Source organism: Myxocyprinus asiaticus, chromosome 50 (assembly GCF_019703515.2).
Source record: "Myxocyprinus asiaticus isolate MX2 ecotype Aquarium Trade chromosome 50, UBuf_Myxa_2, whole genome shotgun sequence".
NCBI lineage: Eukaryota > Metazoa > Chordata > Actinopteri > Cypriniformes > Catostomidae > Myxocyprinus > Myxocyprinus asiaticus.
Genome location: NC_059393.1, coordinates 19,331,517 through 19,355,591, shown reverse-complemented (window position 1 = coordinate 19,355,591; position 24,075 = coordinate 19,331,517).

Here is a 24,075-nt window from a genome sequence, read left to right as displayed (position 1 = left end):
GGATGGCCCACTTGATCGACAGCTGAACGTGCCAGAGAAGACAGAGAGAGCTGCTGATTGTCGATTACTCTCACTTGGTCAAATGCGTGTTTGAGGGACTCGTCACATGACTGCCCTAGAGGGAAATCACCTTCAGGGAACTTCCTGAGGACATAGATGGCCCTGGCACCTCCCCAGCCATAGCACTGCACGTCATACACCGAAGCATTATTTCACAGGAACCATCCGCACATATTTCCCTTAACAAATTCTTGAAATCAGGCCAATTCGTGGGTGAAGCAGGAATTAACCACGGCCTCCACTCTATGTTTTCTTCCCCTGAATAGTATCTCAATGGTAACCACGGTACGTGTGAATATCCCCATGGACACACCGCACCTTCACCCAACTATTTGTGCCCAATGCCCCATCATGTACCAAACACTGGTGGATGGAGTTTTGAGAACAGCCAGAATCCACCAAAGCTTGATATGTATCCCCCTGGGTACTCACCAGTATCCAATATGCCCAGCTCAATCGGGAGCGGCCTGTGGAGCATCGGGAATCCAGACCTGCGTACCCACCACCATTATGGGGCAACGGTCCTGAAAATGCCCTGGATCCCCGCAGCTCCAACAGACCGGCCCAGGCCCCCCCCTACACCCGTGGGATCGGATTTATCAACCTGGGAGGGATAGTGGAGAGTGGCAGAGTTAGCAGGGGAGACCCCCCTAAGCGGGGAGGAAACCTGGGCACTGGACTGACCAGCCTCCTGGGGGCAGGAACGGGATGGAAAGAGGAGGGGCAGAAGCAGGGTTTGGGGGTAGGGAAGAGAGAGAGAGAGAAGAAGAAGAAGAAACGCCGGTAACACACATTCGTTCTCTCTCTGTCTTCTCTGGTGTGTTCAGCTGTTTTAAGGGCTATCTCCACTTTGTTAACAAATTTTTAAAATATTCTACTATATCAGAAAGGCAAAATATTCCAACATATACATTTATATTAATTCATAACATCCCTTACAAAAATTGAGAGTGCACTGCAAAGGTTTGCTGGAGGTTCACCACTAGCGGTGAAGAACTGCAAATTTATGGCAAATATTTGTGGCAAATCGCAAGCTCATTTGCATGTGAAAATAACGGGCAGCAAATTTGTGGCAAGTTTGCAGCTAGTTTAGATTTTTTGTAAGGGATAACACTGGTGGCCAGCTATGCTAGTTTTCTTAGCAGGGACAACATACATTCTGAGCTGTCGTTTCAACAAATCTTTCACTCTTTGCTACTCTTTTACAACAGTTTTTCAGATTTTCTTTCCAGTTCTAAAGTGTTTAGTAAACAATGCTTGAATATGAAGCTTAATTTAATAGTGTATGTAGGTGTAGGATTAAAATTTGCACTTCCAATTATTGATTTATTTCAAATGTGTGAAAATTTTTTAAAGGTACACTCAGCGATTCCTGAGAAACACTACTGATATTCGAACTCAACTGCCAAAACAAACACACCCCTCCCTTCAGTGCTCCTTTGGAAGCTCCTCCCCCCAAATTCCCTTCAGTGCTCCTTTGGAAGCTCCTCCCCCCAAATTCATGCACACGAGATGGTTTTACGCACACCAGCTCCAGACACTCACAACTCTCCTGCTACTAAATCTAACATCACAACAACAGCATATATGGGTTCTGTGAAACAAAAAATTTATGCTACCCACCTATTGAGAAGAAAAAGACCAACTTATGCATCCATCTTCAAGACTTTTACCTCTTGGAAGTCTCTCCACCGTTGAAAAGCCTCACCGATGTTGACGTGGCTCCTAGCCCTCGACTTATCATAATTCTTCTTTTTTCATTTATATTCATCTAACCTTTTTCTCTTGGTCTGTTTCTCAGCCATTAGTCCTCCTTAGAGTTTAGAAAGTTCGCATCAGCCAGATTTGCCATTGCTCTTCTAATGAAATTCCCTCTCACTCTGCCCCCACCCCCCATCCTGTGCACACGCAAGAACCACCCCCTGTTGCTGATTGGCTGGAGTAGTGTTGTGTGGATCGGTCTGATCCACTTTGTTTTTGTCCTGTTTACAGAGCCAGGGCTGTGTACAAATACTAGATTTTTTTTTCAGCCCACCCACAGAATGGACAGCTGTGAGGAGATATTTGCAGAATTTGACAAAAAGTGTGTTGGATTAGAATTACTGAGAGCACCTTTAACAGATTCATGTTAGCAAGATGTCTGTTGTGTACGTTTGCACAAACACACATTGAAGCATCTGTGACCCCTTGTCCCGTTTAAGCCTTACACGTGCAGTATCAAAATAGTTTCCTTAACATTTTCATTACTGGGTTCAAAGCACGTTGGAGGAAGATTGCTGACAGGGTTATAAATGGCTTACTCAAAAGTTTTGACGTTTATTTATAACAGGAGTTTCTGTGTTGTGCCATTCTGCTGTGCAGCTTTATTGTTCTGGTGTAAGTCATATCGGTTGAGGTCAGAAATGCTTGTAGCTATAGCACAATCCCTGGAGTCAGACTGCTCTGTGAGCTAATTTAAAAGAGTTTGCCATTAATCCAAAAGTCACTTATTTACAGTAAACTTACTAATCTATCTATCTATCTATCTATCTATCTATCTATCTATCTATCTATCTATCGTATTATTTAGTCTGTCTGTCTGTCTTTCTGTCTATCTATCTAATCAACATTTCAATCAATACAGACTTGCATTTATAAAGTATATGCGTACTGTATGTACACCTAATAGAAAACTGTATTTTCACTTTTTGACAAGTTGTATCCAGTTTCAGCAGCCAAAAATAATTTTTTAACCCTGGCATTTTCCATTTCCCTTTGTGGGAAGTTTCTCACAAGTTTAAATCGAACTTTAAGACAAATTCAAATGTTTCACTTTTCACATATGACTCATCATAACATCACATGGAATCTAATGAATAATACGAATCTTATTAATAATGCAAAATTAAACTACTTGCCATTTATTTCTCTTTGTGTTTGATTAGATCCGATGGTAGTTTGTTCTGTTCTCAGTACTGCAGTAGTAGTATGTTTCCACTGTGAGATATCTCAGCTCCTGCAGTCCATAAGATAAACATCTCAACAGTATCGTGTCCATTTACACAATTCTCCAGGGCAGCTGTGGGATGCCACTAAACAGAATATGCACTCACACACACACTGAATTTCCTGGACACAGACTGAAGACAATCAGAACTGTGTGTGAGAGTGTAGCGGTTGCGTTCTCTTTGGGGACCTTGTTTCTAAGGAAAGATGGTTTATTTTGTCTTCTGTCCTCTATCTTTTTCCTTGCATTTTCCTCCTCTTCGAGCAGGGGGCCCTTAAATGTATTTAAGCCATCAAAGTGTCTTTCAGACTGAATAAAAAAGGCACAGGCTGCTAAAGGACAACTGAGTCTTTGGCTTTGAAGAAGAGAAGGGGGACAAGGTCAGTGCTGACCAAATTTGATCTCTGAAGTTACCCGCAATCCTCGGCTTAAGATGAGGGGTTTACTGGTTGGTAGATTTGCACAGTTGTGGCACCTGCCAGATTAGATGCAGACTATTGTTGACAAGGGATGGATGTGTCGAAGAAACAAGGCTGTGTATGGGTCAGGTGTTGCCAACATTGTGGGAACCTAATATCCCTACTACCATAGTAAAACCTGAAATCAAGTACATCGTGGGAACCAGTCAACAGTCATTATGAGGAAAATGACTTGACAAAAAATAATACTAAATAATGTTTTAATTAAAATTTTAAAATGCAGAAAGGTTTCTGTGAGGGTAAAGGTCTGGGTCAGGGTAAATTGTTCATTATTTGAAAATATCATTATCTTGGTATAACAATAACAAAAGAAGCCAAGGGACAGTCCCATTATCTTTTATTCCAAAGATTATTTTAATTTGGTCCTTTTTATTGTTCTTTTTTATTATTATTATTCGTAGGAAAGAAAAATCACAATTGTGATCTCTTTAATATCTCAACTACTAGACAAGAAGGAGATTAAATGAAGATCAAGTAGAGATTATTGTTAATGGGTTCACCCAAAAATGAAAATTCTCTCATCATTTACTCACCCTCATGCCATCCCAGTATGACTTTCTTTCTTCTGCTGAACTCAAGCAAAGATTTTTTGAAGAATATCTCAGCTCTGTAGGTCCATACAATGCAGGTGAATGGTGATCAGAAAGAAAAATAAAAGTAATCCCTAAGACTCCAGTGGTTAAATCCATGTCTTCTGAAGCGATATAATAGGTGTGGGAGAGAAACATCAAAATTTAAGTTAAGTTTTTACTATAAATCTCCACTTTAATCTTCACTTTTACATCTGAAAGTCACATGTGGTGCCTGTTTAGTTTCACTTTCACATCTGAAAGTGAAAGTTAAAGTGAATATTTAGAGTAACAAATTATTTAAATATTGTTCTGTTTCTCACCCACACCTATTATTTCACTTCTGAAGATATGGATTTAATCACTGGAGTCATATAGATTACTTTATGTGATTTTTGGAGTTACAAAGTTCTGGCCACCATTCACTTGCACTGTATGGACCTACAGAGCTGAGTTATTTTTTCTAAAAATCTTCATTTGTGTTCTGCCGAAGAAAGACAGTCTGGGATGGCATGAGGGTGAGTAAATGATTAGAGAATTAAAATGTTGGTGTAAACTATCCCTTTAAAGTGTCCAAGACCCTTGAAGTGTTTCTTAAATTTCATGTTCCAGAGGTTGATTTAAAAAAAAATTATTTTTGTGAAGGTCACATTAAAACTGACTTGGAAACTTTTTACCATGCTTTAATCATTATTTTTGGTACATTTCAAATGCCATTTATGAACTGGTTTACTGTTTTAGATTTGTCCCAGACCAAGACATTCAATATTAAACTATGAAAATCCATTACAGAAATTGAAATTAGTACATGTTTATAACTATGATAATCTAAACAAAGAGTGAAATAAACATAAACACTTTCGATATGTATTGTGTGAAAATTGTTTCTTTCCATTTTTTTAAAAATACGACCGTCCCACAGTTGTGGTGTCATTTCCACCACACCAGAAAATATTAGATGCTATTTGCACCCTGGTGCAAAATAATGGTAAATGCTACTTACACCCCAGTGCAAATAATGGCAGATATTATTTGCACCCCAACCAGAGGAGAGAACTGGTGGGCCAGCTGTGAAACGGGGCTGCGATATGCCAAAGTGGGCCGCGATAAGCTGAAGGGGGTTGCGAAACAGTGCTGCAAAAAAAGCGGAATCTAACCGAGGTCGCTAGGACAACAGTACACATTCACACACCATCTTTACACCCCACGCCACTGCAGCAACACCTTGTTCACTAGTTTGTTGTATATTCCTGTGGTTTAGACTATTGGGGTGCAAATAGCTGCACTGTGTGGCAGATGCTATTTACTCACTCTGAAAATGTTTATGCCTTTTAAAGTTTTTTTTTTTTTTTTTGTGAAGTTAGTGTACTTGTTAACCAAGTCCACAAACTTGTCAGTGAAGAGCATGCATGAGATGAATTAGGAGAAAAGTGATGTTTGAAGAAAACAAGGAAAATTCAAGGTAAATATCACTTGTGAGCAGAGTATATTTATTGGGTGTCATTTCCAATCAAGCTGTAATTTTACTTGCACAAAAAGTTTGAAAATAGTGTTTAAATTATGTTTATTTAGGATACTTAACATAGCTAAATTTGTGATGGGAATTTTCATGACTTTCAGAAAAAGAAAAAAAAAGTAAGTAGTATGAAATATAGTAAGTAGAAAAATTTTTAAAAATTAACAGAGTTTGAAAAAAATTTTAACAAGACTTTTCTTTCTGTAAGTTAACAGTGCTAAAAGTGCTGGAAGTTGACAATCTCAAACTGTCAGATTTGCCAAGAGGCTAACTGCATACAATTCTAATCAAATTCTACCAAGACCAAATGATCTGTTTTATGCTATGTATTTTGTTTTTTTAATGTTTGTTTATTAATGAATTGTCATTATTATTATATTATTTTATTTTATTGCTCTGTACTCTCATTCGTGGCTAATTTTGAGTGTATTTTTCTAAGGTGAAATATCTGAGACAAAGTTGACGCTTGATGGAGTTCTCATTTACGTTTTATTTAGGTCTCCTGAGTTATGAAAGAAGAAAGCAATCTTTGAGCAATTATAATTTTCCACTGTGAAAAAAAACTACAACAAAAAAACTATTCAAAACATGAACATTTTCTCATGTTAACATTGCATTCTTTAGTGTGACTAATTCCCCATTTTACCACCAAAGATATGACATAGAAAAGAGAATATGAAAGGAGAATAATAAAAAAAACTATATTTTTACAAAAGCATAATATAGATATCAACGGTCATAAAGCGAATGTGTGCTCTTTTCGGATTTAAACGAGGCCTCTTTCATCTCTCTACACTGTACTGAAATAATATCAGGACATAATGAAGATGAAACAAAATCTTATTTCTAAGCGAAGAGTCTGAAATGCAGATTAAATGCTCTATTGGAATCTCATTACTGGCTTCGTTTTCAAACAAGCTTTGAGAATATTAAATAGTGCATAATCAAACCTAATATAATGTAAATGCATTTATTAAAGAAGTTTACACAGAGGTTGACCATGAGTTGATATACACTATAAATATCACAAGGAGTGTGGGAGCACATCAAAGGGAGCCCTGCAGCCCTCTTCCCAGGGCTTTCTGCCAACCTTAAAAAATTCAGCAACGCATACTTTCATGAAGCCTCACTTTGATACAGATCTAGTGCTAAATGGCTGTGCTAAGTCTCTTTTTTCCCCTAATGTGCCTCAAACTAGTACCAGGAGCTTCCGATTGAAGAGTCTTGCCTTAAATCTTAAATCAAGCCTTAGTTCAAATCTTAATCTTTTCATATTATTTTTGAAAGATACACAAGTTGTGCGCATATTCTTTGTTGCATATTCATCAGGCATACATTGTTTATTACACTCCCTTGTGTTTGTTGTTGTATGTAATTAATGTTAATCAGAAAAGTCCTCAGAGAGATTCTGTCATGTCCATAATTAATGAATATGGCGGTCTTATAGAGGAAACAGTTTGTCCGTACAGAGCATCAGAGTAATAGAGAGCAAGCAAGAGATACTGGACATGAATTAGGACTTGCAGATTATTTAATAAAAGACCATAAAAAATACACAAGACATACACTTATAATATTTTTCTTTTCCCTTGAAGTACACTTTTAATTATGGTTTCTGTGCCAGTTATTTGTTTTTTTTCATGACCATTTCCCACCCTTGTTTTGACCCTTAGAATTTAAAAGGCCATTTTTTCAACTGTACCTTTAACGTTTCTATATATAAATGAGCTCAGTCCATATTGTCTGACCTTCATGTACTGGCAGCTCTTTTGAATTGGGCTGGTAAGCAACTACCTAGTGTAACAGGATCCAGCTGGTATGTGATAGCTGTGCGGTATGAGTAAACCTCACTTCCCTGACCTCAAGAGGTGCACTAGCCACTGACCCTAGGGGCTGTAGCCTTTAGCTTCCTCGTTAGTGCGCCCGCCTCCCATGCTGGCTGATGTCAGTTCAAATCCCATTTGGAGCGGGTCGAGCAGGACCGGTTACAATGGTGCCGTGACCCGGGTGGGAGTAAGGTTTAGGGGGGTGAGTGTAACAGGAGCCAGCTGGTACATGATAGCTGTGCTGTATGTGTAAACCTCACTACCCTGGCCTCAAGAGGCACACTAGTGGCTGACGCTAGAGGCTGTAGCCTTTAGCCTCCTCGTTAGTGCACCCGCCTCCCATGCTGGAGACCCCAGTTCAAATCTCGCTTGGAGTGGGTCGAGCAGGAACGGTTACACTAGCAACATCCAAGCAACAACCAGAGCACCCTGTTCCACATAGCAACACATAGCAACACATTAAAAACCACTCAGAATATTTCAGAAACCATATAGCAATGGCCTAAAGGCCAAAGTATACTTTGGTAGTCCACATTACTGATCGGAACGTGCACAGTATGTGTGATTAATTTCAATGACAAGTTTCATCATAAGCACAGTCTGCTTGCTTATCCGCACACGGTCCAGATTTTCTCATGTCTTTATCTGTGCACGTCTTCTGTGCATGTGCCTGTCGTTGACTGTACTAAAAGAGTATCACAAAGCAGTCGTAGTGCGCATGCGTCGAACACGTTCTTATTGGCTCACGTTCAAAAGAGTATACTTTGAAATGCAATGCAGTTGACCTGGCGTGATCTGATACTGAACTCAGAATAACAATATACCCAGGCTTTAACAACTGCCTGCATAACGACGCCCTGGTTACCACCCACAAACCCAAGCATTGTGGTGGCAAACTTTTTACGGGTAAGTGTAATGGGAGCCAGCTGGTATATGATAGCTGTGCAGTATGAGTAAACCTCACTTCCCTAGCTCAAGAGGCGCACTAGCGACGGACACTAGAGGCTGTAACCTTTAGCCTCCTCGTTAGGGCGCCACCTCCCATACCAGCTGATGCCAGTTCGAACCCTGCTAGGAGCAGGTCAAGCAGGACCGGTTACATAAGCACCACTGATATTTTCATCATAAAATGTAAAAATCTAGTTTATAAGCCCTCTCTCTCTCTCCAGTTCGGGTAGAAATCACAGCATTGTTTGACTCACCTTTCATCTACAGGTCAAACTCCCTGCTGAAATCCTGGCTCGTCTACTATAGAACCAATCACATCTACACAATGGGTTAACCAATCCCAAATATAATGCCAGGCAGTGGCCAAAATAACAGCACACTTGTTTGAGCAAGCTTTAAACAAATATTCCTCTCTAAGAAAGCACAGTTATGTCCAAACAAAAACAAAAAAACATAATGAATTCAGAGAAGAGCCACTCGTGGAATGCAAAAAAACAATTTCAGCACAAGAGTTTTCCATTTCCACCCGTCCTGTAGGCCTCCTTGACTACACGGTGGATATGAAATGAAATTTTTTGTGACGTTTTGGTGGATTAGGTCGTGTTTTGCTGCTTGGTGTAACAGATCATTTTCTATCATTATTTCAAACCTTCAGCTACAATTCTTTTTAAAGTGATACAGCAAAATCAAGTGCAGTAAGAGATGTATCGATGTTTAAGAAAAGAGTACAAATAGGATGAAAATTATAACATTTGTTTGTTCATATGGGGTGCTGACAAATATGGGGGGTGGGGGGTGGGGGGGGGGGTGTACTGCTCAACTTAGGGCATGATAAAGGTTCCTATACACAGTGGAGACAAGAAACGCATAATGTATAAACATATAGTTTGAGACATACATATATAAAAATTTTACTGTAGGAAGTTGATTAGTTTATTTCATTTTTCATTGTTTACCTGGCTCTCCAGCAGGCCCCTTAGGGCCCCCCTGGTTTTATTAACATCTGTCGTGTCAATTTATGTAAGAATGGTTTTATGAACAGTTATCATGTCAGTTTACATACTGTAAGAATGGTTTTACAAACAGTTGTCCTGTCAATTTACATAACAATGGTTTATACACAGTTGTTGTGTCAATTTACATAATTATAGTTTTACGAACAGATGCTGTGTCAATTTACATCAAAATTGTTTTAACAGCCATATTTTGTCAATTTATGTAGGAACTGTTTTACAAACAGTTGTGTTGATTTATGTAAAAATGGTTATATGAACAGTTGTTATGCGTCAATTTATGTAAAACTGGTTTTACCTAAATTTGTTGTGTCAATTAGCGTAAGAATTGTCTGTGGCAGGGTGAGCAAGAGACAGACACAGTGGGTATGTCAGGCCTCGGAGAGGCGTTTATCGGAAATAATAATAAACATAAAATGTTCAAAAAGGGGGGGGAAATGTGTCCATGGGGAAATAGTGTCCAAAATAAAGAGGGATCTGGCATCCTCACAGTGAATGGGGCTATGTGAAGGACAGGTGGTGATGAAAAGGGTAAGTTCAAGGTATAATGGGCGAGGTCTGGCAGCCGCGACGGTCTCTCCTCCTGGATCTGGGAGTGAGGGGTGGTGGCTTCCTCAGAGCAGCACAGCTTCCCTGCGGCCGCAGTGTGCAAGGGGAAGGGTGGCCCGGTATCCTGGCCTGTTGGCCGCGACGCATGCTTTAATCTGGGGATCTAATTTTGCATCTAATTCCTGACGGGAGTCCGGGGTGCGGGTCTGGCGACACATCTAACTCAAGCTGGACCCTCCCCATTCCATTCCTGTGAGGATGCCAGTGTGTGCACTCAAAGAGATAGAAGCCAGCCCCATGAGGAGAGGCGTGCTCTACATTTTTATGTCAGCGGTAATGAAGCCTTACAGTATTCACATCAGGTGCACCTCATCATCCACTGCCCAAACGAGGCTTTTTAAATTGCACCTCTCCTCTGTCCTCCCCACTCCAGTTGTGAGCCTGGCTTTCAGAGGCAGAGCAACGATAACGAGAGGAAGGGGTGGGTCGTTCCACCACAGTTGACAAACAGTTGCCATGTGTCAATTTTAGAAAATATTGTCAAATAGGTGTGCACATCCAAAACCCAAGCTGGGCTCAGGTGCAGGACAAAAAATATTAACGAACGTCAAAAAAGAAGGTAGTTGTCTGCACACTGAAATTAAAGCTCCCAACTTTTATTACAACAAAACAACGTTTCGACCAGTTAGGCTTTCATCAGGCACATGTGTAAATTTACCTTAGAATAGTTATATGAACAGTTGTGTGGATTTACATGAGAATTATTTTATGAACAGTTGTCATATGTCAATTTATGTAAGACTGGTTTTACGAACAGTTGTCGTGTCGATTTGTGTAAAAATGTTTTTATAAACAGTTGTCATGTGTCAGTTTGCATCAGAATTGTTTTATGAACAGTTGTCATGTTGGTTTACAGTACAGAAAATAGTTAAATGAACAGTGGTATGGATTTACATGAGAATGGTTTTAAGAACAGTTGTCATGTCAATTTATGTAAGACTGGTTTTACGAACAGTTGTCATGTGTCAGTTTACGTTGGGTCAATTTACATAAAAATGTTTTTACGAATTATCTACGTCGGAATCCATTGTGTTCGTGTTTAATGAATGCGGACCATTGAGCGTAGCATATATATTTATTTAAAAACTCTGCAAAAAGGAAAAGAGAAAGCGGATATATGAATTAGTAACAATAAATGCATTAGTGTAAAAAAATGAATTGCTAGTGGAGTGACTCTTTTGGTCTCAGTAGGTTGATGGGCAAGTTTCTATTGGCATTCTATTGGCATTTCTATAAGTCATGGCAGTTGAGGGTGAAGACCCCTCCAGAGGTTCTTATTAAGGTACAAGTGGTGCAGTTCTCTGGGGGACACGAATAGCTGAGGGATTATCAGCTGTAACTTAAGGGGTGTACTGGAGAGCCAGGTAAATGAAAAAATATCATGTAAATTAATCAGCTTCCTACTATAAAATAAGCACACATCCATGTCCCAGTTCAGCTCCTCATATCTTATTCGGGGTGTTCTTGTGTTCTATTAAATGCACTTAATATATGAAAAGGTTAAAGGCCTAATAAAACACTAGCCCGTAAGTAACACTTCAATTAAAATGACTTCCTCTCAGCCTCCCCCTTGAACAAGGGCAGGTGCTAATGCAAGACGTTCCATTCACATGGAGGTCACTTACAGGCTGCTATAGGTTATGGTAGGACATCTGTTCACACTGTTGGGTCTACGAACTCCTGGGCTTCCAAATCTCTCTCTTACATTCTCATATACATAGATATGCATATACACACACTCTACTCTCCTTTCTTCAGTGTGGTCACTAGAGTTGGCCAGTGTATGTGTGTTAAGAATATTTGCAGGTGGGCTAATTATTCTTGTGCTGTCATGTTTCCAGCCGAGCATGCAGGACTAACCCCAATATAATCCCCTGAACACAATCAGCCTTTATTTAATTTTGCTTCTCATATCATGTGCATCCATGCAGCTCCCAGAAAGCATCTATGCACCTTTCTGAGATCTTTTCCATTTTACTTCCCATTTAAACAATGAACATCAGAGACAGAGACAGGGGAGTGGGGGAGAAATGATTGCCGTAATGAAATTCTCAAATATTCTAGAACAGTGGTTCCCAGATGATAAGCAACACTGAACCATATAGAAGTTTAATTGGTACTTTATTTACTTAGTTTAAACTTAGTTTAGTTTACTGTCACATGACTTTTTTGATGCACATCTATATCTCTATAAAATTCTTTGTTAAATGTTTTTCAATCGTAATGTATGTCTTGAGCGTATACAGTTTTTTTTTATTTTATTTTTTTTATATGTGCTTTTTGGAACCTTTATCTTAGTGTCTCATCTTGGTGTTTCCAATCCAGAATCTTCGAAGCGATATCCCACAAATACAAATATGCGGATGGAAACCCAGCTGACACACTGATACAATCCCTATAAATGTATGCACACTTTAAAAATATCCCAAAAAAATGTGTAGCTTTGCTAAGTATAAAATTATATAAATTAATGCCATTAAATTACATAACTGTATTGTATTACAGTATTGTAATTGTATTACATTCATCCTGAGCTCATAATACGTACTCAAGATTACGAATTCAGTTTGATGCAAATCTGTCATACATTGAAATGCCGACATCTTAAAAATGAGTGTATATAGTGTACAGTATATAGGTGGTACTCAGAGTGTATTTGAGTGATTTGAGTGTAATTTGAGTGTATAATATAGGTGGTACTTAGTCTTAAAAGTTTGAGAACTGCTGGTCAAGAATATTTGCTGTTTTTTCCTCCCCCATTGTCTTTTCAAAGCAAAGAGTGTCTTTATTGCTCACACTTTTTGATTGCCTTCAAATTCCACTGGGCGAACGTGTTAACAGTACAATATAAATTAAGTTTTCCAGCTATATTACATACTATCCACATGGGAGCACTATGTGGAAATGGCCCTTTATTATGCAGTGCTATGGAAACAGTACCTACATTTTCATAGGTCTGGACAACCTGTTGTCACTTTACATGCAGCACCTTTCTGTGGGTGATTCAGTTGAATAAAATGGAATTTACCAAAACTGTGTAAAAATTATTTGTAATATGACATGCCTCTCTGGAATACTTTATTCAGATTGGTCAGTCATTCTGTGGGCAACTATGTTTGTGTAATGACCACAAAACTATATTGACAGTTGTCCCAGGGAATCGATTTCCTGCATGTCTTCATATCACTCCATGGAATTTCTTCTCACATAATAATACAATTTCAAATCAAATCAGTGTTTCATGTAAAAAAATATATTTATGAGGAAAGAAGCCATGTAATAAGTCTCATAATGTATAGTCAACTGGTTATTTTTGTGAAAATAAAACCTCTTCCTGATCACCTTGTCCAGATTTATTTTGTCATTATGACTGCCTGACTGTACATTATGCCTTACTTAAGATGCCTATTAATATAGTTTAAGCACGCATTGATGTCTTTTTCAGCCCTGATCTATAAAATATTCTCTCTGTTTTTAGTAAATGTAACAATTGTTTATATAAGTAATAATTGTTGACAGACAATTGAATTATTGAAAATTAATGCACACACCAGATGGCAGCTTGAAGTGGAACAACAAACCTGGAACTACATAGCCATGATTATATATATATATATATATATATATATATATATATATATATATATATATATATATATATATATATATATATATATACAGTTGAAGTCAGAAGTTTACACACACCTTAGCCAAATACATTTAAACTCAGTTTTTCACAATTAATGACATTTAATCATAAAAAAACATTCCCTGTCTTAGGTCAGTTGGGATCACTATGTTATTTTAAGAATGTGAAATGTCAGAATAATAGTAGAGAGAATGATTTATTTTAGCTTTTATTTCTTTCATCTTATTCCCAGTGGATCAGAAGTTTACAGTGCATCCGGAAAGTATTCACAGCGCTTCACTTTTTCCACATTTTGTTATGTTACAGCCTTATTCCAAAATGGATTAAATTCATTATTTTCCTCAAAATTCTACAAACAATACCCCATAATGACAACATGAAAGAAGTTTGTTTGAAATCTTTGCAAATTTATTAAAAATAAAAAACGAAAAAAAAAAATCACATGTACATAAGTATTCACAGCCTTTGCTATGACACTCAAAATTGAGCTCAGGTGCATCCTGTTTCCACTGATCATCCTTGAGATGTTTCTACAACTTGATTAGAGTCCACCTGTGGTAAATTCAGTTGATTGGACAAGATTTGGGAAGGCACACACCTGTCTATATAAGGTCCCACAGTTAACAGTGTATGTCAGAGCACAAACCAAGCCATGAAGTCCAAGGAATTGTCTGTAGACCTCCGAGACAGGATTGTATCGAGTCACAGATCTGGGGAAGGGTACAGAAAAATGTCTGCAGCATTGAAGGTCCCAGTGAGCACAGTGGCCTCCATCATCTGTAAATGGAAGAAGTTTGGAACCACCAGGACTCTTCCTAAAGCTGGCCGCCTGGCCAAACTGAGCGATCGGGGGAGAAGGGCCTTAGTCAGGGAGGTGACCAAGAACCCGATGGTCACTCTGACAGAGCTCCAGCATTTCTCTGTGGAAAGAGGAGAACCTTCTAGAAGAACAACCATCTCTGCAGCACTCCACCAATCAGGCCTGTATGGTAGAGTGGCCAGACGGAAGCCACTCCTCAGTAAAAGGCACATGACAGCCCACCTGGAGTTTGCCAAAAGGAACCTGAAGCACTCTCAGACCATGAGAAACAAAGATTGAACTGTTTGGCCTGAATGGCAAGCATTATGTCTGGAGGAAACCAGGCACCGCTCATCACCTGGCCAATACCATCCCTACAGTGAAGCATGGTGGTGGCAGCATCATGCTGTGGGGATGTTTTTCAGCGGCAGGAACTGGGAGACTAGTCAGGATCGAGGGAAAGATGAATGCAGCAATGTACAGAGACATCCTTGATGAAAACCTGCTCCAGAGCGCTCTGGACCTCAGACTGGGGCGAAGGTTCATCTTCCATCAGGACAACGACCCTAAGCACACAGCCAAGATAACAAAGGAGTGGCTCCGGGACAACTCTGTGAATGTTCTTGAGTGGCACAGCCAGAGCCCAGACTTGAACCCGATTGAACATCTCTGGAGAGATCTGAAAATGGCTGTGCACCAATGCTCCCCATCCAACCTGATGGATCTTGAGAGGTCCTGCAAAGAAGAATGGGAGAAACTGCCCAAAAATAGGTGTGCCAAGTTTGTAGCATCATACTCAAAAAGACTTGAGGCTGTAATTGGTGCCAAAGGTGCTTCAACAAAGTATTGAGCAAAGGCTGTGAATACTTATGTACAAGTGTTTTTTTTTTTTTTTCGTTTTTTTTTTTTTAATAAATTTGCAAAGAAGTTTGTTTGAAATCTTTCACATTGTCATTATGGGGTATTGTTTGTAGAATTTTGAGGAAAATAATGAATTTAATCCATTTTGGAATAAGGCTGTAACATAACAAAATGTGGAAAAAGTGAAGCGCTGTGAATACTTTCCGGATGCACTGTACATACACTTTGTTAGTATTTGATAGCATTGCCTCTAAATTGTTTTACTTTGGTCAAACGTTTTGGGTAGCCTTCCATAAGCTTCTCACAATAATTTGCTGGAATTGTGGCCCATTCTTCCAGACAGAACAGGTGTAACTGAGTCAGGTTTGTAGGCCTCCTTGCTCGCACATGCCTTTTCAGTTCTGCCCACAACATTTCTATCGGACTGAGGTCAGGGCTTTGTGATGGCCACTGCAATACCTTGACTTTGTTGTCCTTAAGTCATTTTACCACAACTTTGGAGGTATGCTTGTGTCCATTTGGAAGACCCATTTGTGACCAAGCTTTAATTTCCTGGCTGATGTCTTGAGATGTTGTTTCAATATATCCACATAATTTTCCTTCCTCGTGATGCCATCTATTTTGTGAAGTGCACCAGTCCCTCCTGCAGCAAAGTACCCCCACAACATGATGCTGCCACCACCATGCTTCACAGTTGGGATGGTGTTCTTTGGCTTGCAAGCCTCACCCTTTTTCCTCCAAACATAACAATGGTCATTATGGCCAAACAGTTCAATATTTGTTTCATCAGACCAGAGGACATTTCTGCAAAAAGCAAGATATTTTTCACCATGTGCACTTGCAAACTAGCTTTTTTTATGGTGGTTTTTGAGCAGTGGCTTCTTCCTTGCTGAGCAGCCTTTCAGGTTATGTCGATATAGGACTAATTTTACTGTGGATATAAATACTTGTCTACCTGTTTCCTCCAGCATCTTCACAAGGGCCTTTGCTGTTGTTCTGGGATTGATTTACAATTTTCACACCACACTACGCTCATCACTAGGAGACAGAATGCGTCTCCTTACTGAATGGTATGATGGCTGCGTGGTCCCATGGTGTTTATACTTGCATACAATTGATTGTACAGATGAACGTGGAACCTTCAGGCATTTGGAAATTGCTCCCAAGGATGATCCAGACTTGTGGAGGTCCACAATTTTTTGTCTGAGGTCTTGGCTAATTTCTTTTGATTTTACCATGATGTCAAGCAAAGAGGCACTGAGTTTTGAAAGTAGGCCTTAAAATACATCCACAAGTACACCTCCAATTCAGTACACCTCCTATCAGAAGCTAACTGGCTAATTGTCTAAAGGCATGACATCATTTTCTGACACACAGTTAACTTAGTGTATGTAAACTTCTGACCCACTGGAATTGTGATATTGTCAGTTAAAAGTGAAACAATCTGTCTGTAAACAATTGTTGGAAAATTACTCGTGTCATGCACAAAGTAGATGTCTACTTGCTAAAACTATAGTTTTCTTATATTAATCAGTGGAGTGGTTAAAAAATTTTTTTAATGACTTCAAACTAAGTGTATGTTAACTTCTGACTTCAACTGTATTGCAATATACTGTATACAAAATATATATATATATATATATATATATATATATATATATATATATATATATATATATATATATGGATGGATGGATGGGTGTGTATCAAATCAGCGAGGGTTTGCACCCCTGTTGAAAGTATTTGCACGCATGCAGATATAAACAATCAATCACTGATTTACTGGCACTCGTAGTGAGGTACTTGAAGTTATGGTGCATCTTGAGGCATCTATATAATCAAAGAAGTGTTTATCCATGATGGTAGATGTCATTAAAAAGGCCTTCTATTTGCATCTCTCAGTCACACACACACACACAGTCTATAACATATATACAGTAGTCACTCACCTCCATCAAACTCATTTTCATCAAAACTGAAAGTCTGAGTGACAGGAAAATACATGTATGTTAATTATTGATCATTCCAAATGAGAAATGCTGACAATATTTTTGCAGACGTGTGTCCTGTATTTCTGTGGGCTGTTTAGAATCAGAACTAGTGATGCCTGTGGATGCCTGTGCGAGTGAATCATTTTTTTGAATTTATTATTTTCTATGAATTGGCCAAATGGGTAAGCCAAACGGTCTGAATATTAGTGATTCAGTTTGAATTATTTGGACAGCTGAATCGCACACTGAATCATTTAAACAGTTTCTCACTCAGTATCGGGATACTTTAGAACATTTGCTGAATGAAGTGGATATTTACAGTACCTACAATCAATTGAAACAAAAGGCTACTTTTTTAAGAGGTAACTGTGTGAAACTTCAAATAGTCCTGTTACATGAATTCTATACATTAGAGTCAAGTCAAATTTATTTGTGTAGCGCTTTTCACATCAGGCATTGTTTCAAAGCAGCTGTACATGAAATTATGGTATAACAGAAAATGAATGAATATAATGCCAAAATTAGTGTGGAGGTGGGGGCATGTTCAAGTACCGATTTGTGAATGGAGAGCGAGACCGGGAGATGAGAGCGGTAAGAAGTTACACCTGTGGGCCATTTTACTAACAGCTGTATTGTGTTGCAGTGATAGGCAACAGAGAGATAAAAGGGAGCTGAAAGCCACAGAGGGGAGAGGAGTGACACATGCCATTCTGTGTGTGTGTGTGTGTGTGTTTTTTCAACACTGAAAAGTGAAATAGCTGAATAAAATACAGAGAACGTAGATATTCACCTGGCTCGCCGCTTCCTCATTATTGAAAAGCAGGAACGTGTTACAGTGGTGCCGAATCCCGGTATATTTGAGAAAAAGAAATGCCGTCATGGAGTCCTCGCCATTAGCCGAAGTCATCAAGACTCTTGCCGGCATCCACCGGACCCAACATCAAGCACTCCTGGACTTACGTGCAGAGCAGGAGCAGCATTTCCAGGTCCTGCTCCAAACCCAGGCAGATGACCGACAGGTATTGCAGAGCTTGATGGCCCAGGGGAGTACTCCAGCCACGACCCCGACCGCAACCATAGCCCCGCCCCACATCACGATCACGAAGATGGGGCCGCAAGGTGATCCAGAGGCCTTCATTGAGCTCTTTGAGTGGACAGCTGAAGCGTGGGGCTGGCCTAACACCAAGTGGACAGCCCGACTGCTGCACTTGCTGTCCGGGGAAGCCCAGCTCGCAGCCCAACAGCTTCTGATCACTAACGTCATGAAGTACGTGGACCTAAAGAGGGCGATCATGCAGCAGGTCGGCCGTAACCCTGAACAACACTGGCAGTGCTTCTGTACGCTGCCGTACAATGAATGCGGTTGCCTGTTTGCCTTCGTTCAACAGCTCCGCGATGCCTGTCGGAGGTGGCTGCTGGCAGAGGATCGCGACACTGAAGCTGTCATCGACCTCGTGGTACTGGAGAAGTTCGTCGGCCGGTTACAGAAAGGAATGGCTGAGTGGGTCCAGTGCCACCACCCAGCGTCACTGATGGAGGCAATCCAGCTGGCTGGGGGCCATTTGGCGGTGTATCCGGGGGCCGGCAAGCCCCCTTCTCTCACTTTCTCTCCTCTCACCCTTCCCCCTCTGCTTCCTCTTTTCCTGTACCAGCACCCCAGAAACGGGGTTGAATTCCACCAAAACCGGTGCCCCATAGGCTTTGCGGGGGGAAAGCCTAAGCCAGTCTGCTGGTGCTGTGGGGACCCCAGACATTTTCAGGACCAATGCCATGCGATGGCGATAGGGGCATTGGTTCAGTTCCCTGATGTGCCACAGGCTGCCCCTGATCAAGCAGGGGCATACAGGATACCAGTGAGTATTCAAGGGGGTACATACCAAGCCTTGGTGGATTCAGGATGTAATCAAACCTCTATACACCAATGCTTGGTTCAAGATGAGACTTTGGGTTCAGCACGGAGGGTGAAATTGAGGTGTGTACATGGGGATGTGCATGAACTCCCTTTAGTGGCTGTCACAATTAAATTCCGGGGACAAAAGCATAGTATTGAGTCTGCGGTTAGTACCCACCTCACCCATACACTAATATTGAGAACCAATTGGCCAGCATTCCAAACGTTATTGAAGGGAATGTGTGTGGATGGGCCCTGCAATAGAGTAATACGGTGTGGGGTGTGCAGCACACTGGCTGGGGAGGCGGTGCCGGGGCCGTCCTTGTCAGCTTCTCATCAGGATGATGCAAGGGAGGAGGAGGGCTCGACTCTCCCGCCCTTGAGAGGGATTCCCTTAGGGGATTTCCTTCTGGAGCACACGCAGGACGAAACCCTTAAGCACACCTTTGACCAAGTGAGAGTAATCAATGGGCAACAAATTCAGCCGGTGGTTGCTCTCTCATATCTGTATTTCACCATTATAAAAGACCAGTTATATCGGGTGATGCAGGACCCTCAGACAAAGGAAGATTGTTGGTACCAAATAGATGGGAAATCTTAGGGCAAGATCAAACACTAAACCGACTCATGGCCCAGTTCTACTGGCCAGGAATTCGTGGAGATGTTCGTAGGTGGTGTGCAACATGCTGCGAATGTCAACTGGTGAATCTACCAACCCAAAAGCACCATTGCGCCCTCTACTGCTGACTGGGGTTCCCTTTGAAAGAACTGGTATGGACCTCATCGGGCCATTAGAACGGTCAGCATGCGGATATCGCTTTGCAATGCAATATCCAGAAGCAGTGCCTCTCCGCAACATCTCGTTGCAGTGTGTTGCAGAGGCACTTTTCAAAATTATCTCCTGAGTAAGGATCCTGAAAGAGATCCTCACTGATCAAAGCACTACTTTCATGTCTCGCACTATCCAAAAACTTTACGAATTACTGCAGATTAAATCGATTTGGACCAGTGTGTACCATCCTCAGACAGACAGACTGGTCGAACAATTTAATAAAACCCTTAAGAACGTGAATCATAAGTTTGTTCATGATGATGCTCAGAATTGGGATAAGTGGCTCGAGCCCCTATTATTTGAGAGGTCTCGCAAGTCTCCACAGGGTTCGTCCCATTTGAATTACTGTATGGACACTGACCACGTGGCATGTTGGACGTTCTAAAAGAAAATTGGGAGGAGGGACCTTCACAGACTAGTACCAATTGTGAGACAGTTCCTGGGGCTGGCTGGCTACCATAGATTTGTGTCTAACTATTCGACTGTCACCAGCCCACTAACTGATCTTACTAAAAAGGGAGCACCAGATATGGTCCAGTGGATGGAGCTGTGCCAACAGGCTTTTACACAAGTGAAAGCTGCACTTTGTGGTGGACCACTTCTACACTCTCCTGATTTTTCTCTCCCTTTTGTTTAACAGACCGACGCATCGGACAGGGGGTTGGGAGCCGTGTTGTCCCAGGTGGTCAAGTGGGAGGAGCGTCCGGTGCTGTACATCAGACTTAACTCTCGGTAAGAGAGTCGAGGTACAGCATCATTGAGAAGGAATGTCTGGCCATCAAGTGGGCAGTACTTACCTTTCGGTATTACCTCCTGGGATGGGCATTCATCCTCTGTTTGGACCACGCCCCGTTCCAGTGGTTCCATCGCATGAAGGATCCGAACATGCAGATCACCCATTGATATTTGGCTCTTCAACCATTTAAGTTCAAGGTTATCTTCTTATCTTCGACCAGGGGCACAGATGGCTGTCGCGGACTTCCTCTCTTAACAAGGGGGGGGGTCGAAGGCAAGCCGGATGGCTCCCCGGCCTGAGTCAGGCGATGGGGGTATATGGAGGTGGGGGCGTGGTCGAAGATAATATTACTAATAGCTGTTCTGTGTTGCAGTGAGAGGGGACAGAAAAATAAAAGGGAGCAGAGATCCACAAAGGGGAGAGGAGTGACATGCAGCATTCTGTGTGTGCGTGTTTTTTTTTTCCAACACTGAAAAGTGAAATAACTGAATAAAATACGGAGAACTTAGAAATTCACCTGGCTCGCCACTTCCTCATTATTGAAATGCAGGACGTGTTGCAATTAGTTAATTATTTTTAGAACTATTAGTGGTTAAAATTAGTTAACTAAGTAAGTGTTGTGGGTCAATGGTGAAACAAAATAATTTTGTATGAACTATAAGTTTTAGTGTTAAAGTCCTTGAAGTCATCCCGAATTAACTAAGGAAATACATTAGAGTTGCCAACTGTCACGTCATAAGGCCTATTCATACCAAATCCACAACAAATTTGGGAGACAAACGCCAACAAAAAGGCCAGTTCACACCAAGACTGAAACTATTTTTCTCTGGCTGTATGAAAAGCAAGTTCACTCACAAACAATAGATGGCACTTAACAAAAAGCAATTGTATTCTGGTATAGTACCAGTTTCTCCATTTTAATTTAATGTCCTCCACTGCACAACACTCAGACGTTAACGAAAAAGTTAGTAAAAAGCCTGCTAACAATTTCATAATCGCAAGACTACTTCAAATACATTTAATGAAAACTCACTATTCCAATTTTTTTTTCTGCAATTCCTTGCCATTAAAATTCATTAATATCTGCATTTTTTTTAGGCACTGTGGCATTTATCAAATAATTCCTCGTGCTCAGATAGAAAAGACAATAACTGCTCCAAATCCATCTTCGGTTTGCTAAGTAACTTTAGATGCACTGGCGCCATCAAAATGTGAAATTCTGTAGCTGTGAGCGGCTCGGAACATGTAAATATTAGCACGTATCTCATTGGTTTGCCAGTTTTCTTTGCATTCCAAAGACAAAAAAAAAAAAATCTGACTGCTCTTGGTAAAAAAAAACAATCTTTGGATTGTTGGTGGAGGATTTGTCAGACCCAATGTGAAACGCTCCATAGGAATCCATTGTTTCTAATCAAAAGTTTCTTTGCTACGAACACCTGCCCTGAAAATTTAGGTTGTTGACTAAAATGACGACGCTAAACAGTGAAATGTCCCACATTGAGATGGTAAAAGGCTCAATGGAGCACCTCACCCCCCTCTTGTCAGACACCGAAATGTTTGAGGGGGACTCCCGTATTAATGCTCATGAGTCCTGCATTGGCGAAGTTCCCTTACAAAAAAATGAGAGTTCTGGCAAACTAGCTGTAAACTTGCCACTCATTATTTTCACATACAAATGAGCTTGTGATTAGCAGCAAATATTTGCCAGAAGTTTGCATTTCTTCACCGGTAGTGGTGAACCTGCAGCAAACCTTTGACATTTTTGTACGGGTTGGCAACCCTACTACACATACTAAAGAAAATTTGAAAATACTTCTCTCAAGAGTGATGTCATGTACTTAAAAGTGCACTCAGCGATTCCTGAGATACTGTTGATGTTCAAACTCAACTGCCAAAACAAACACACCCCTGCCTTCAGTGCTCCTTTGGAAGTTCCGCCCCCCAAATTCATGCACGCGAGACGGTTTTACGCACACCAGCTCCAGACACTCACAACTCTCCTGCTACTAAAACTAACATCACAACAACAGCATATATGGGTTCTATGTAACATAGCAAAATTTATGCTACCCACCTATCGAGAAGAAAAAGAGCAACTTATGCATCCGTCTTCAAGACTTTTACCTCTTGGAAGTCTCTCCACCGCTGAAAAGCCTCGCCGATGTTGACGCGGCTCCTAGCCCTCGACTTATCATGACCTTTTTCTCTTGGTCTGTTTCTCAGCCATATGTCCTACTTGGAGTTTAGAAAGTTTGCATAAGCCAGATTTGCCGTGGCTCTTCTTATGAATTTCCCTCTCACTCTGCCCCCACCCCCCATCACGTGCATGTGCAAGAACCACCCCCTGTTGCTGATTGGCTGGAGTAGTGTTGTGTTGATCGGTCTGTTCCACTTTGTTCTTGTCCCATTTACAGAGCCAGGGCTGTGTACAAATACTAGATTTTTTTTTCAGCCCACCCACAGAACAGACAGCTAGCAGACTGTGAGGAGATATTTGCAGAATTTGACAAAAAATTTGTTGGATTAGAATTACTGAGTGCACCTTTAAATGCAATGTTTTAAATGCTCGTTCCAGGTATAGCCGGCTGAATGGCAGATGTCTTGGTTGTCTTGTAACAAACAGACAAAGGTTCAGAACTGTGTACTTAATGTCTTTAATGAGGCCATGAACTACAATCTTATGAAGCATGTCGAATGATGTAATCGAATAAAAAACAATGTAAAAATCTAAAACTGTTTTAAAGTTGTTGATTATTAGTATAGAAACAACTTATTTAAATTTTATAGCAAAACATTCAGATGAATACAAATATATGTGTAAGTATTTTGAGATTGAAGGGAGACTACCTCAATTGCGTCATTCATAGTGCATCATGGATGTGGGCGGTCGATGCAGAGCTTTTTTGCCATGCTATGTTGACTGATTTTTTGATTGGTGGATAATTTCCCATCAGGATCATAGGTTGTGTAGTTCTTCACCAGGAATTTTGTTATTAAAGGAATATTCCAGGTTCAATACAAGTTAAAGGTCCTGTAAGCAAGTTTTTTTCATGGAAAAGTATTCAAAAATTGTTCCTACTCCCTTAAAGATATTAATGAAATAAGTGTCCTAAGATATCTCACCGGTCTCTGTGACAGATGTAGACTTTGTAAACAGCAAACAAAAATGTGTCCATGAACCACAGACATTAACGCTTTTCACCTGTCAATCATTTTGCTAGTTCTCATAGTTTTGTATTTGAAGCAGATCATTGCGGATATGATTCATAATATTTGTCAGTTGAGGGCGCTATTGTGCCAGTGTTGAATT